Genomic DNA, 16,521 nt, shown 5'->3' with positions numbered 1-16,521 from the left:
CCCTTTCCCTTTGCTTCCAGTGTTTCTTCTTCCTCGTGTCCCCGTGTCCCCGCTGCGCCTCTCTACCCCTCTGTATGCGTCAGAGTAGTCAGTGGTGCTGGAGTCCTGGTTATGCGCTGCCAGAAAGAACCTTGCTGGGTGTCTTATTTATCCTGTTCGTTTACATTTATTCATTTAGCAGACGCATTTGTCCAAAGCGACATACATCTCAGCAAAAGTACAATTTATGCATTACATTAAGAGAAAGAGACATGGCTGCAGACGTGTGACTCAAGCAAACCTTGTTTGTTACCTACTACTTGCTGCACCGAGGTTCATCGTTCGAGTAGGTGCATAAAACACAGGATAGACAAATCCCGGTACCACCAATTTTTTTTTTTTTTTTTTCTTTTTTAAATATTCTCAGATACACAAATAAGCAAGTACAATGCCAGTGTAGTGGCTGAATAAAGGTTGTATCAGGGGATGCTCACAAAGTTACGATGCACGAACAATTACAGTGTAAGTGAGTTTGAGAGATCTTGGGCAAAGTGGATCCGGAAAAGGTGGGTTTTCAGACCCTTCTTGAGCGTAGACAGAGTTTCTGAAGTTCTGAGCGAGAGGGGAAGGTCGTTCCACCACATTGGAGCCAGAACCAAGAACCTCTGAGCTTTACCTTTCGTGCGCGGGACCACCAAGCGAGCGGAAGTAGATGAGCGAAGGGGCCTGGCTGGGGTGTAGCGGTTGATTAAGTCTTGTAAATAGTTGGGAGAAGTTCTATTGATGCGTTTGTAGACAGTAACCAGGGTCTTGAATTCGATTCTGGCAGCTATAGGAAGCCCATGGAGAGAAATGAGTAGAGGAGATACAAGGGAACGCATTTGGCAAATGAAACAGAACTCCTGCAGCAGCATTCTGCATTCATTTGTCTCATGAAGTCTTGATGTGAGACTTTTTTTTTTTATTACATCTCAATAGACTTCAGATGTTAGGTTGGCAAACCTACTTTTGTTTATTTTATTAATTCTTTTATTCATCCTTTTTCTTACAGCACCTCCTCCTTCAGCTCATAGACTGCTTGTCAGAGATTTTTTTCGCATTCAAAAACGTCATGCGATCACAATGATTTGTGTAGGATTTTAAAGCGACTTTGCTAGCCTTTTCCAGTTTTCACCCTGCATGCGAGCTCTCGGTTCACCTCATCGGTGGATTTTCTAGATTTTCCAGTACATTATTTTGGCTTGGACAAAGAAGAATCTCTATGTGTAGATACTTTGTATAGGCACACATTTTTCACTATTCCAAGTTTTTAAATAAACACCATGTGCGGATGAGTTGCCACTTTCCCTGACACCGTAGCACATAATGTTTGCTGTAAGTCTACGGGTGTTGGGCGAAACAGCCGCAAACGCCGTGTGAGATTTGCCACCAGCGGTGTGTCACACCGCAAGCGGAGCTTTGCCCTGATGCTGAATTATTCAAAGCACAAGTTTTAATCTTCTTATTTTCTTCTGTCATTTGTTTAAATTGTTTAATCTCCAAGGGATGTGACAGAGATGGTGAAAAGGAATTCATAATATTCTCCTAATAATAGCCCTGTCATCCTACAAGTAGTAATTTTAGGAAATTGCTTCTGTCACTTGTTTCCTGGATGACTACACTTACTTAACTTAAAATGCAATATGAAGTGTGACCGTTAGTTCTCATCGTCATCTACAGATCCTTTTTCTTCCTGTGGATGAATCTATAGCGTTGTGCCTCCTCTCAACACACTCTAACTGCTTCTTAACGCTCGACACCACGAACTCTGAGCACACCGGCTGTTGGTAACATTTAACCCGCATATGAGTCCCATTCACGTCCCAGAAGGGTCCATCGCTGTTACACCGCAAGAAGAAATACTCTCCTTCCCTTGAACCGTTTCAACAGAACATCCACATGGCAAAGACATGAATATACACACACACACACCGGCTGAAACCGCTTATCCCGTGCGGGGATCGCAGGGAACCAGAGCCTAACCCAGCAGCACAGGGTGCAAGGCTGGAGGGGGAGGGGAAACACCCAGGACGGGACACCACTCCACCACAAGGCACCCCAAGCAGGGCTCGAACCCCAGACCCACCGGAGAGCAGAGCCCGGTCCAACCCACTGCACCACCGTTACATTTACATACACTGCACCCCCTGGCATAAATATAGAACAAATCTATTTTTGATAGAAGTATTTTCAAACATTTAAGCATTACTATCTCTCTAATGGCGAACTAACCTCGCCAGTATTGTCTGAAACGTAGTGCGACCGTGGAATGCTGTAACACCCTACGGTCTTTTTTCACTATTTACCTTATTAATTTGTTCAAAAGACACTTTCATCCAGAGCGGACTTGCTTCTTTTGCTATTTCGCACTTTTTGACTGTACATAAGGCTGGATGTTTGACGGAAGCAATTCGGTTTAAGTGCCCTGCTTAGGTGAACAACAGCAGTTGCCCTCTTGGAATGAAACCTGTGACCTTTCTGTCTCAAGCCCGGTTCCCCTGACCGAAATTAAAGTGTCTCCTGCTCTGCTGCGGAATCATCCACTGTTTCAGGAGAAGCGGTGCACCTGTGTGATTTACTCCAGACCCAGCGCGCGAATACTGGGTCAAGGTCGCACGTGGCTGCTTCTACCGTGCCGTCATCTTCTGGCTCCTGCGTCTCGTCTCTGTTCTAGTATCGGCCCCAGAACACAACCTCTGGGACAGCGGAAACGCTCTACTTGAAGATGCACGGCTCGGCCTTTCCACGTCGCCAGCGGATGGCCGAGTTTCGACTCGAATGAGGACGAGGCATTTGGAAAAGTGTTGATTGACGAACTCCGAAGTGCTACTTTAGATCTCTGTACTTAGAATTACTAGGCCATGATAGTGGCTGCAAGGGAAGGCTTCGTGCGCGCAGGTTTTTGCTTGGAATCTGCCGGAAGGCTCTAACCTACCGTCAGGTGAGGGTGTCGAGGTCCCTCGCACGGACATCGATGACTGAAAACAGGAAGGCGTGGAGTGGCGGGGTTCCAGGAGCAGCATAATTTGGACAGAAGAGCTCTGTGGGAGTTGAAATGCTTTATTTATGACAGACAGGCTGCCAAAGAGGACACAGGCCTGTCTAATACTTCTCCCCCAAACTTCTGTTTCAAAACATCAAGCACAAGTGCAAAGAAGATAATAAAATAAGTACTGCATTGATCCTAATTTTACTGTTACTCACTTGTTTTGTCAGCTTGAAACTTTTTACCTCTGTTTTACCGGAGAGGTTTATGCCAAATATCTTCCTGACAGGTAAAACACACAAGTGCCTTGTGGAGCCTCCTGGAAGTTCTCACACTTCTAATTGTGACCGTGTTTGACACCTTCTGCCGGAAAAATTCTCGTGTTCTACATCTCCAGCCTTTCTTTTCATTGTGCGACCAGGTTTCTCAGCTTCATTGCTGCGCTCAGAGCTTCATTATTTATTGCCACTTCTGACCTTTCTGCAGTCAATCCCCCAGGTGTCTGATAGAAGACCATCTTTTGGTGTGTCTGTGTATTGGGTGCTTGTGTGTGCTTGTCTTCTGATGTGTGTTTCTACTACTCACTACCCTTCCTGGGTTTCACAATTGAACAAGGCCTTCACCCATGCCACTCCTACACATTTACCTGACGCTTTTCTCTAAAGCAACTTACAATGTTAAGGTTATAATTATTACTACAGTTACAAACTTACAGATATTTACCCATTTAAACAGGTGGGTCATTTTTTTTTTTTTTTTTTTTTACTGGAGTGATTTAGAGTAAGTATCTTGCTCAAGGGTACTATAGCCAGAGGTAGAGAATCAAACCTGTGACTTTTGGATCCAGAGGCAGTAACTCTAACCACTATGCTACCAGCTGTCACCTGCTCATTGCTCCACCCTCTGCATCCTCCCCCTTCGCGTTCACATCCTTCCCATCTTCTCATTTTCTCTCTTTGTTTATGTCCACATCCTCTCAACTGCAATCCATGCCTGTCTCTTCTCCCTCTCTCCTCCATGTCCACATGCTCCTCTTCTCCTCCAAGTCCTCTCCCGTCTCCTTCAAGTTTGCCCCCCTTTCCTTTTACATGCATGTCTTTCCCCACACCTTTCTGACACATGTCCTTTGTCCTGCAAGCCCTCCTGTACTCCAGCACCACTTCCACTAATTTTTTGCACATACAACCTTTTGGCTGTAACTATAGTGAATGTACCATATATACACCTTGCTCTTATTAAGGCACAATGACTAACTTCAGGAGGCCCGGTCCAGCCGATTGAGGGGTACACTTAATTAAAACTTCTAGGAGAGCATACTTTCTTGCACAGATTTATGCTTGGTTTGACTTTTACCTCTTCTCTGGTGGAAAAATTTACATTTATTCGTTGAGCTGATGCTTTTTTCCAAAGTAACTTACAATGTTAAGGTTACAGTTATTGTAACTTATAATTATTTACCCCTTTATACAGCTGGTAATTTTACTGGAGCAATTCAGGGTAAGCATCTTGTTCAAGGGTACTCCAGCTAGAGGTTAAACCTGTAACCTTCAGATCCAATGGCAGCAGCAGCTCTAACCACTATGCTACCAGCTGTACCCCAGTAATCTGAAATAGCCATAGGGATCTCCTTTATTCCCCTGCATCATCTCAGGGAGGATGCTACATACTGGTCATACAGGTCCTGTACTTTTCCATGTAGATCCTGTTATAGCTTCCAGTTGGGTTTTTCTCACATTAAACTGCCAGATAGAGCTAAAATAAATATTTAAAGGCCTCTAGATCTTCTTCATATGTGTCCCATTCTTCCCAATATTTTCAATTTTATCTTTAAGTTGTGTGTTATTCTGGAGAAAAGCATGTGCTACAGAATTTTCTGTACATTTTCTGGGAATTCTCCCTATCAAGTGTTTTGCGGTTTGTTCTGCAAGCTTCCTTCTATTAGCTCTGAGTCCATCAGAAGGAAACACATTGCTCATGATGGAAAACAGACATTAACTTGAGTAAACAAACATTGCTGTCACTCTGATAATGCCTGGACACATGCAGTCCTGTAACATGATGCCTGGCACGGAGGTACAGGACTTCACATGGAGACGGAGTTGCATTAGAGGCTGGAATTCAGATAGCAGGAAGTGTGGTGGTTAAGGACACGGACGCTCAGGCTGCAGGTTCAGGGAGGATTTCTGCTGTAGTACTCTTGTGTAGATAGATATTTTTCCTGTTCTTTAAATTGTAAAATGCTCTGAATCATTTTGGTTGAAAGAATAAAATATTACAGTATTGTTAATATTAACCCAATATTATGTACTTAAGTATTATACCAGCCCTGATAAATTAATTTTTAAAATAAATATATTATTGCGGGGAGCATGGTGGCACAGCGGGTTTGATCAGGTCCTGCTCTCCAGTGGGTCTGGCGTTCAAGTCTTGCTTGGGGTGCCTTGCGATGGACTGGCGTCCCGTCCTGGGTGCGTCCCCTCCCCCTCCAGCCCCGCACTTTGCGTTGCCACATTTGGCTCCAGTTCGCCGCGACCCTGCCGGGGACGAGTGGTTTCAGACAATGTGTGTGATAAATTATTTCACGGATATTTCATAAAGATTCGTAAAATGTTTACTTCAATAACTTAAAACCATGAAATCTAGCAAAAGAAGACGGAATAAAGGCACCACACAGAATTTTTTTAAAAATTTTAATTGTTTTAATTGTCATTCTTGCAAAAATTATGAGATGACATTGTTTGCAGTTAGCTTTCCAAAGCCCACAGTCAACAGCCGAATTATACAAAAATGATCAGTGAAATGTTCTGCAATTACCTGTGAATATTATCCTTGCCTAGTCATTATGCAGAACCGAAGCTATACAACAGATGAGATTACAACAAATGAATGAAAGCATCTGCTGAATGAATATATGTAAACGACAGTAAAATAACCAACCCTGAATTTTTCGCCACGCTTGTGTCGAGTATCACGCGTCACTATGTGTTAGCGCAACATCCTTTGTGATTATCAGACAAATGGACCTAAACTAAAAACACCTGTTTAGCCTAATTGCCTGGGGATCGGCAACTAGCCAAGCAAAGTACAGAAAAAGAATTGGTTGTGAAGTTCAGGTGCTTTGGAATGACAGCGTGTGTACGTACCCGCATCAACGTTTCCACGCCTCTGCGAATTGTCTCTCTGATGTGGGAAGAAGACTTCCTCTCCGTTCCTCCCGTGTGGTGCGTCTAGGAGGGCATAACAGATGCCTTTCTAATTTCAGCAGTAATTAACAGGTTTAAATTGAGCTTGCACGTCACATACAAAAGGAAAGCCGATTAGGTGGCCGGCCACATTAGAGGTGGATTATCTTCCTGATGCCGATATCTTTGCTTGTTCCCCTGCCAAGTGTCAGGGTTCTGCAGCCTAAGCTACGGTTACCTGGCCATGTGGAGCCGTTTTGCCTTTTGTAAGCTTTGCGTGGGTGGGGGTGGGGTGAACTGCAACCAAGAGTCATGCACGCCAAAGCTAAGGAGATTTACACTTATTTAGCTAATGCTTTTCTTCAAAGAAACTTGCAGTCTTCAGCTACCTACAAGAATCTACCCATTCAGACAGCTGGGCAATTTAGGGTAAGTACCCTGCTCAAGGGTACTGCAGCTGGAGGTGGGATTCAATCTCATGACCTTTGAGTTCAACAGCAGCAGCTCTAACCACTATGCTAGTAGTTGTTCCTTAGAGAGGGGCAACGGGGGAACAGTGGTTGCATATGGCCAAATCCCCCTCTCCCGGCACTGCCAACTGTGACAGAGTTCTGTATGTGTAAGAGAACAGGGAGACTCCAGCTTCATCATTTGTATGAAACACACCCAACTCTGCTCTCTTCTGTATGAGCCACACAAACTAACTCGGACACGATCGCAGTACATCCATCCGTTATCAACAACTGCTCGTCCCAAGGAGGGTCACGGAGAACCAGAGCCTACCCAGCAACACAAGGGCATCGGAGGGCCAGTCTACCACAAGGTACCCCCAGCTGGGCTCAAACCCCAGACCCACCCCACACCAGGCACTGGCTGAACCCATCACTCCACCACAGTAATTGGAATAGGTAAATAAACAATTAAGATGCCCTATTAGTCTATTTGGGGGAGGGTACGGTGGCGCAGCGGGTTTGACCGGGTCCTGCTCTCTGGCGGGTCTGGGGTTCAAGTCCCGCTTGGGATGCCTTGTGACGGACTGGCGTCCCGTCCTAGGTGCGTTCCATCACCCTCCAGCCTTACGCCCACCGTTGCCGGGTTAGGCTCCCCGCAACCCCATATAGGAGAAGCGGTTCAGATGATGTATGTGTGATGTGTATTAATCTATTTAAGCACACAGCATTTCCATACATCTACATTAAAGTATTTTGCATGAATATGACAATGACTTAAGCCCTGCTGAATAATGACAACATCTGCTTTTGAAGATATTGTAAAAGAGGAAGTAGTTATTTCCAGCTTAGAACTTGTGCAGTAGTCACAGAGTTCTCCTTCAGAGAGTTGCCAAATCCAGCGGCAACATTGTAGAATACCGTCATGATCGAAGATGCGAGGCGGATGAGTAGGTGAGGACCCAATTACCGATGCGTTTATTTGAAGCGCAAACAAGGAGTAGGCAAGGGGTGTTGTCAGGGGCAGGCGTGGGTCGATCGACGTGCGGACATCGTTCTTGGGATGAGACGAGAGACGGCGTCAAAAGAGCAGAGCCAAAGGTCAGAAACCAGGACGTGAGAGCAGGAACGGGGGAAGGGAATGAAGGCGATCGGGGAAGACGAGGAGGCGAAGGCCGTATATCACAGAGCCCCTGGGGGGGGGGGGTTTCACTCAATGAGGTTCCACAACCAGGTGTGTAGGAGCGACCTCTTTATACCCTGTCTGCCTGATCAGGGGCAGGTGTGGGCGTCAGGTGCGAGGCCATGAGTGTATCAAATACAAAAGAATTACAGATAAAGAAATTAGAATCCAATTTGAAAATTAGATTTTCTCCTTTATGATTTACTCTATTTCCTCTCAAATAATTTTTTTCAGAGTAAAATACCTGAATTAATTTTTTTCTTTCCAGCTCTGGGTCACTGTCGCTTTCCTGAAAAACTGATATTAAATTATGTTTTAAAAAAAAAAAAAAAAAAAAATTAAACACGAAATGCTGCTGAAATAAGCTCAGTAAGAAATAAGAAACATGTTCCAGTTTGAGTGTGGTGGAAACTGTAATTGTTTCTCTGTCTCTGTGGTAATGAATGAAGATGAAATGTTATTTTTCCTTACACTTCTTGAGCCTGTAATATTGGAGGCTGCTGGTGTGGACACTGTGGGGTAGAATTCCACTCTGAAGATGAATTATTATAATAACACCCTGCGGTTCGCTCCTCCTGTGAGACATACAGTGTCTCAAGCAGTTAATAATGAAGGGTTTCCCTCTCCCACTCTGTCATTCCACACCATCTTTTAGTGTTGGGCTCTCCGTTGATGACATCTCTGTTGTTACACGCCGTTCGGCTAAACCCACGTCCTCAAAATTGTGTCGTCATAAGCACGGCAACTTTAATTCACTGCTTCATCACTTTTTAACTGGGTCTGATGCACAAGGTGCACTTGAGCTGAAATCCCATTTACATATATACATATACATACACACTTACCCTTCAAAGGTTGTGCAAGGTTTTCTCTGAATAAATTAAGTCTGAATTAAACCTGTTTTACTTGAGAGAACAGGTGCGGAATGAGTTGGGGTGGGGTGGGGTGGGGTGGGGGGGACAGCTGGGTTTACATCACCTTCAGCCGCACATACACAGACCCACACACACACTTTCCATTTCATGAGAGATCATCTGCTGATTTTTCAAGGTTCATAATGTAGCACGAAATTTTGCAAAGATGTAATGGGGTGCGGTGGCGCAGTGGGTTAGACCACGGTCCTGCTGTCCGGTGGGTTTGGGGTTCGAGTCCTGCTTGGGGTGCCTTGCGACGGACTGGCGTCCCGTCCTGGGTGTGTCCCCTCCGGCCTTACGCCCTGTGTTACCGGGTAGGCTCCGTGACCCCGTATGGGACAAGCGGTTCTGAAAATGTATGTATGTATGTACAAAAATGTCAGTTCATTCATAAGCCAATTTTCAGCTGTGTTTCCTGCAAATTGATCCTTCTGCACTTATTTCTATTGCAGAATGCAATTGTCCACCGTACAGCCATCATTGACTTAACTTCCTAAAGTTGGCACCGAAAGCATATAAATTCTTACAAATGTTGCTTATGGTTGCATATAATAATGAGGGACCTTCTATGATAACCAGCAGTTTGAATGTTCAACATTCATCCAATGTTCATCCAATGGTATTTCTTTATTTTTTATTATGGCGAAATGAACATGACGGTAAATGACTATGACAGCAGGCACGTCTAGACCTTTCTTCACACTGAAAGGAAGATTGTGATGTTTACGATGGCTGAGTGTAATTATTTTTCTAAGATGTAAATTGCCATATGCTTTAGCAGTCACAGAGGAATACTTCCGACCGTATCAAAAAGCAAAGTTAAATTCGTTGAATGCTGACTAGCACGTTGCTGGTTTCTGCTTGAAGATACATTGCTTAAGATACAAAGAAACGCAGCTTGGAATATCTATCACTCCTCCCCATCTTGAACGCTCATCATAGCTATGGATACGAACAAAGAGTCGGAGTGTTTAACGGAAATAAAGAAGAACGCAGCGATTATGTTGTCAAGGTACTTAAATCTTAAGTTTTTAAGAAGCAGCAATATAGCTCTTAATGCTATTGCTTAATCCTAATTCAATTTTTCAAGCCTGTCTTCCACTCTGAGTCATCCCTCATTCCCTCTCCAGCACTACGGTAGATGCTACTTGATTGTTTAAATTTTAATCTCAGGTGAAGGGATATAAAGCTTATTTAAAGAAAAAAAAAAAAACGCATTAAAGTTGCTTTCTCCGTGTCGCCCATCAATATTGACTTTCTTTCAGTAAACATAAAATGAACAACAAGCTCTAAGCAGGAATATACAATAATGACAACTCTCAGCCATCAGTATCAATAATATGGATCTTTGCCTTAGAAATGCCCTAAGTGCTCTTGAAATAGTTGTCGTTCCTTGTGTACTCATGCCAGACTGGATGTATTATGTGTGTGTGCATTTAAATATTTTTAACCCAGCAGGGACATTTCGGAATGTTTATTCTGCATGCCCCTTCTTCGTATCTGTCTGTCTGTCTGATTGCGGGTTCCAGATGGCCGATGCTGGTGCTCCACTGTGTTCTCCAGGATCCTGCTCAGCTCCTCTAAGCCGGTGCCAAACTCTCGAGCAGCCTGTTCATCTGTCAGCGCAAGAAAAGCGACGTGCTCCGTAACGCAGCTCCCAAAAGGGAGGATCGAGCTGCAAACGTAATCCGGCGTTTCTTTTTAACCGTGTTTAGAAAACGCGGCACTGGCAAGAGGACATCTCTGCATTTGGTCCGCTTGCGCGTGAGGGGCGTGTGCATAATGACTTGGATCGTCCTGCTCTGCCAAACACCTTGACCCACCCGACTGAAGCCATCCTGTCCTGCTGTGAGCGGATCTCTCTGTACGGGCAACCAACCGCTTCTCTCTTGACGGTGACCTTCTTCTCGCCGACTCTTGTTGACTCACACTGCTTCGTCTCCCGGTGCTGACATGTTCATTTTCACACAGAGATGCAAGGGCTGGTCTCTCACTACCTTGGAGTTCACACATCTCAGGCCTCCTAAAGCAGACCGCCGCACCAGCCTTGCGGAAAACCGGCGTCAGCCGTTCTGATATGAACCGGAGCCTAAAACAAGTAAAGCGCTACCTTCTTGGCTTTTGCTTCACAACACATATGCTCCATTTCCCCGCTTTTTCCCCAGGTAGCTGTAGGAAACAAATTCCAGCATGGCCCAAGTAGACCCATTACTACAGGCTGGAAAACGAGGCACGATGATCTCCACAATGATGCCGGATTAGCCAGTAATGGATCCAGAGCCAAGTTCGTTGCTTCAGTCAAAGGCCGCTTCCGCACTTCAGTGACCGCTCTATTTTTTTTCCTCTTTCTTTTAGGATTCTAAGACTTCATTTATCTTTGGTGACTTTTCTTCAGGCACCTTAGGGTTAGGGTTAATAAATAAGCTCAAATCAGAAATATGAAGTAGATGACACTGTGAAGTCATTGGTGTCAGTAATACTGATCAGTTTCTCCTACTTTGGATTTTTATTGATTTGCCCATTATTAAATTGTCTCGTAAATGTGGCATGCAGTAATTAATAGAATGGAATAAAGTAACATGATAAATCATTCGTATTTTCAGGTGAACAGCATAAGGTGTGAATGGAGTTTATTGGATGTCATCAGATATTTTAGCACAGAAGACTTTTGGCACAGTGAAATGAATTACATTTATTTATTTTTCACACACTTTTCTCCAAAGCGACTTCCAATGAACTCTATGTAGTGTTATCAGCCCACACACCTTATTCACCGCGGTGACTTACGCTGCTAGATACTCCACTTACATTGGGTCACTCATCCATACATCAGTGGAACACACTCTCTCTGTCACTCACACACTATGGGCGAACCTGAACAGTATGTCTTTGGACTGTGGGAGGAAACCAGAGCACCTGGAAGAAACCCACACAGACATGGGAAGAACAAGCAAATGCCACACAGACTGAGTGGGGATCAAACCCATGTCCTCTCACACCACCCTGGCGTTGTGAAACAGCAACGCTACTCACTGTGCCACCATGCCACCCAATTAATTGAATTAATATGGTAATTGTAGCAGGGGATGCGGTGGCGCAGTGGGTTGGACCGCAGTCCTGCTGTCCAGTGGGTCTGGGGTTCGAGTCCCGCTTGGGGTGCCTTGCGATGGACTGGCGTCCCGTCCTGGGTGTGTCCCCTTCCCCCTCCGGCCTTATGCCCTGTGTTGCCGGGTAGGCTCCGGTTTCCCGTGACCCCGTGAGGGACAAGCGGTTCTGAAAATGTGTGTGTGTGTGTGTGTGTGTGTGTGTGTGTGTGTGTGTGTGTGTGTGTGTGTGTGTGTGTGTGTGTGTGTGTGTGTGTGTGTGTGTGTGTGTGTGTGTGTGTGTGGTAATTGTATCAATAATCAAGCCACTATTTCTAGTCACAGCATACAATAATAGACAGGTAAAGATGTTCAACCCCTCGTGCCAAAATCAAGGGGGGCTGGACACAAACCAACCACGCCACAGTATTCCATCCCTCCCAAAACCCCACCAAACAGTTCCCTTCACAAAAAAACATCAGCCCACATCATGGGCAAACGCCACCCTCCTCGCCGGGAGCCACCGCGAGCACTTCGTTAAGTGGGCACCTTCCTTCGTTGATGTTTCATTGAATTGAGCCCACGACACCTCCGGAAGGCTCAACGGCGAGATCTGGCGTTATACCCATTCAGTAGTTATACCCATTCTTTCTTATTTAATTACAGATCTGTACAGTTGCGCTACTTCGGTCTGCACTGGAATTCCTGTAGAAACAGTTGAGTACTTGTTGACTTCAGAAGAGACTACAGTGAAAGAGGCATCCGCTGTTTGTGAGGCTGGGATGGTGGGTAAGACCAAGGAGAGGCTGATGGGTTGTATTCAGCTGACACGTCAACTACGTGCAAAAAAATTAAAATGTCGCATTTCATGCAGGAAATGGGCAGTTTGGATGGCACAGGAAGCACCTTGCCGGCGTTGTGTATGACGCGGACGTAACAGTGTATGCTGAAATTCACAGAGTATCTCGTTTTTAGCACATTGGGCGAGAGACTCACGCATTTTTGTCCCATACAGCTTGGTAGAGAAATCCCATGCTTCTCAACAGAAAGCTCAGGACTCTAGTAGAATTCTGAAAGATGATGGACAGTAACGTTGCATCCAAACACACTGTCGAGTGAGTAATAACATTGAAAGGCACATAATGCCAAACCGATGGCCCAACCACAACCGCTCCCCCACCACCCTCTGCTCAAACGTCCAGATTCGTGAGTGTTAAACCTGATTTCACGCGCTTCTGCTGCATCTCAGACATTTCAATTTTCAGCCCTTGACAGCTTACGGTCGGCTCTAAACGCCGACAGATGTTCTGTCGTGGTGCATATGCTGCAGAGAGCCCGTGCTGAAGGTGGGCTGAATGCCCCCAGGCGTGTGGACTGACGCTGACCTAAAGAGGACCACCTCAGCTAAAGTCTCTCCCTCAGGCGTCAGTGCACACAAGACCGCACGGTCGTACACAAACGTGCCGCACGCGCGCCGAGTGATGGGCTGGATCCGCCCGCTAAGGTACGGGGCAAACTTCTTGGCGTCTTACCTACGGTGCGGATAATGAGGGTCCCGACACATCCCTGTCCGAGCACCGTGAGATTTGTCGCTTCAGTGAAGGGCAGAAACCAGCATTTCACATATGTGTCACTAGGAATAGTTAGCAGTCAATGGGAAGAACGCCTGAAATTTTGCATCTGCTCAAAATTAAAAACCGAGAAGGACGGTGGACGGCGCGAATCTGCTGGCGGCACCACCGGCTCATGGTCCGGGCCGCTTACGTTCCGTTTCCCGCAGCTCTCGTCACAGCCGCCCTTCTCTGAGCTGCTCCTCGTCGTTCCAGAGCCCAGATGGTGAGGTCACACCCTACCCCACACGGGACCCCTCTGCGAAGAGACCGGAGAAACCGGGCCGAGATCTGGCACGGATCTGCACGGTGTCTCCATGCGAAGCTTTCGGCTTGGATCTCTATGTTTGTACAGAGCTTCTGCTCCCGGGTAGATCGCACGCCCGGCTTATGAGAGCACGCAGGCAGATGTCTCACCCTCCACCCCTTTTCACTGCTGACGTCCCTCATGCCGGCGACTCATTGCGCACTTACAGCCCAGAACTGCTGCTTCAAGTGCTCATTGCGTGACTGCAGGGGACTTGTAAGAAGGCAAACAGCAGTGCGGAGGGGTGGGTGGGTGCAGCTGTCATTGCTCTGGCTGCGCTCGCCCCGAAGGTCTGAACCGCATTCCCAGACGCAGGCCGGCGAAGGCCGTGCTCACGAGAAGCCGGTCCAGTCGGCGGAAACCACAGAGGTCAACGCCACGCAACCCGGCAGCACCAGAAGGATGCGCAGTGTTCCTTCCGGTGAAAAAGCACGGATGCATCAGACCTCCACCGCCTGTTATTCTGAAATTAAGAATAAAAATGACTCCTCTGTGGGATATTGGGTGTCAAGCTTTTGTGTCCTGCAGCGTTAGGATTCAAGTGACCATCTGTCTTACTTTAGTCTCCTTTGTTTCAGGTAATGACCACCCCCCTCCCTTCCGAGACGTTTGTGCTGTTTGAGGTAGGTTAGGACAGATTGTCCAAGGAACGTTAACCTTTCGTCGGACTCTTTCTTGCCGTCAGAGATCAGGACGCCGGAGCTGATGTTAAGCACATACATAATTCTCAGAACTTTGTGGAGAGACTAAAAATGTAAAAGATTTATCAGAAATCTTGATGCACTTAATGTCGCTTAAGTCATAACATGATGCTTTTACATGAAGCCGGAGGGCCACATAATAACAGAAAGTTCACATCCGTTTTTGGGGATCCTGGTTTCAGCCTGCACCTACTCATCTTTTGGGTCCTTTTGACCTCATGAATATACACATTATTTTATTGTTTTAGTGCTCTGCTCTGTGATCGCAAACTCCGTGTTCCCCCTTCTCCTTCGCAAGCAGCGATTTTTGCCAGCAAGGTTATTTATGTCAGTGTTTTTCCCAAGATAATATCACACTTCATTTGTGGCATCGCACATGAAGGTGGGAAGGTGGTGACAGTGCTATCTCAGGCTCTGACCTGGTTGTGCACAGCAGCTGATTCCAAGATACTTCTTTGTATCCTTTTGGAGCTGATTCCGAGCTGGAAGGTGCCGGATTCTTCCAATACGGTATTATCATCTGGCCAAAATTTAAGGGTACATGAATCCCCAAGATGGGTGCGGTGGCACAGTGGGTTGGACTGGGTCCTGCTCGCTGGTGGGTCTGGGGTTCAAGTCCCACCCAGGGTGCCTTGTGAGGGACTGGTGTCCTGGCCTGGGTGTGTCCTCTCCCCCTCCAGCATTATGCCCTGTGTTGCCGGGTTAGGCTCCGGCTCCCCGTGACCCTGCATGGGACAAGCGGTTCAGACAGTGTGTGTGAATCCCCAAGACACTTTATTTTTGAAAATATTCAGCATACCGTAACAACCCCACGTTACTGTTTTAGGAGTAAAACACACACAGACACACGGAGCCAACCCGGTAACACAGGGCATAAGGCCAGAGGGGGAGGGGACACACCCAGGACAGGACGCCAGTCCATCGCAAGGCACCCCAAGCAGGACTCGAACCCCAGACCCACCAGAGAGCAGGACTGCGGTCCGAACCACTGCGCCACTGCACCCCCTAGGAGTGAAACTCCTAAATGTAAATAGTTGCATTGTGGGTAACTTGTAAATAGTGTTTGTAACCACTGGGAGCACTTTTAGGGGAAATGATGGGGTGTCTGTGTCTGCTTGCAGGCAGAGAGGGAGAGCCTGGGGGAGCTAAGGAGGTAGGGAAGGCTGGCTGTAGGCCCAGGGCCAGGAAAAAATGGGGTCCTCAGACCAAGAGTGTTATTTCCATGGTACTGCCGTTCAAATAAATTGTTCACGATGGATGTTGTCTTTGCGTCCTTTTTCACCCTATCCAAACCCACAGCCCTGCATGCCACAATACATTGTTCCGTGGTCTCACGCAATAAACCATAACTAACCCTCTTCTAATTCTCACTGGGTCCGGCAGTAGATACACTTAACCTCAAAACAGATTTTACAACTGTCAGCATTTATTCGACCAAAAATAAGTGTGGTAAAAAAGAAAGTGCACCGCAGGATACAATTACTAAAGAACCCTCTTTAGGGGTAATAGCTTGAAAATCAGTAGTTAGTCTGGAGCATTCACAGCTTTTAGACGATTCAGAACCAAGTATTGCTTTTTACCCAAACTTTTCATGAGTAAGCTAGGATGTGAGACACTGTGTAGGTATGCGCAGAAAGATATCGTTGTGCCTGTGGCACGCGGATCCACCGGAGAGGCTAGATCTTCAGCATGTCTGAAAAGTACATGACCCGTCACACCCTACAGCAAAAAAGTCTCAGAAGACCTGTATGCCACATGACAAAGCTTATTTATCTCGAGTACTTTACTGCCACACCATATAGTACATTTTATTGTCTTAAACATAATGATAAAATACATTCAAATGTGATACAATTAAAAACCAACTAAAACATTTTAAATTCTAGACATCTGAGTCTGATTAGTCATAATCAAAACTTCATTTCTACAATGAAACGAATAGAATGTGTCCTAATAAAACAATGTGATTAATTACATAATGCTTCTCCCTAAACAATGGTAGGAAACACAGCCTTACTTTTGCGGTGTTTGCTGTTACATGCGCTTTGAAAATTCTGAATCCACAGTGTAATTTATCCAGTAATTTCC

Source organism: Scleropages formosus, chromosome 6 (genome assembly GCF_900964775.1).
Source record: "Scleropages formosus chromosome 6, fSclFor1.1, whole genome shotgun sequence".
In the NCBI taxonomy this organism is placed as follows: domain Eukaryota; kingdom Metazoa; phylum Chordata; class Actinopteri; order Osteoglossiformes; family Osteoglossidae; genus Scleropages; species Scleropages formosus.
The sequence above is the reverse complement of the archived record's forward strand: the minus strand, read 5'-3'. Positions refer to the sequence as shown.